Source organism: Penaeus monodon, chromosome 21 (assembly GCF_015228065.2).
Source record: "Penaeus monodon isolate SGIC_2016 chromosome 21, NSTDA_Pmon_1, whole genome shotgun sequence".
In the NCBI taxonomy this organism is placed as follows: Eukaryota; Metazoa; Arthropoda; class Malacostraca; order Decapoda; family Penaeidae; genus Penaeus; species Penaeus monodon.
The window spans coordinates 39,637,217-39,637,608 of NC_051406.1; the positions used below are offsets into that span (position 1 = coordinate 39,637,217).

At 44.4% G+C, this 392-nt stretch overlaps 1 protein-coding gene across 1 annotated transcript in view; it reads left to right on the top strand.

Annotated features, from left to right (window-relative positions):
- LOC119586485 (transducin-like enhancer protein 4) overlaps nucleotides 1-392 on the top strand; it is a gene marked incomplete in the record, with an annotated part of 158,632 nt that overhangs the window by 54,943 nt on the left and 103,297 nt on the right.

A 392-nucleotide genomic window follows, 5' to 3' on the forward strand; every position in this document is an offset into this window, starting at 1 on the left:
TTGCAGTGTGGCGGTGGGGATAAGGGTGATGCGCAACGTCGAGGTGAGGGCTGGGGGCAGGAGATGCAACGTGGCGGAGGAGGAGGAGGAGGAGAAGAAGGAGAAGGAGGAGAAGAAGAAGAAGAAAAAGACGAAGCAAAAGAGAAAGAAAAAGAAAAAAGAGAAAGAGGAGGAGGAAGAAGAAGAGAAGAAGAAGAAGAAGAAGAAGAAGAAGAAGAAGAAGAAGGAAGAAAAAGAAGAAAAAAGAAGAAGAAAAAGAAGAGAAGGGGAGGAAGAGAGAAAAAAGAGGAGGCGAGACTGAAGGGAAAGTTCTCTCTCACTTTCCTCTGTCCACGCTTTGATCGGAGACTGATACACCTGCAATAAAAATGATTAATAACATGTTGATTGCT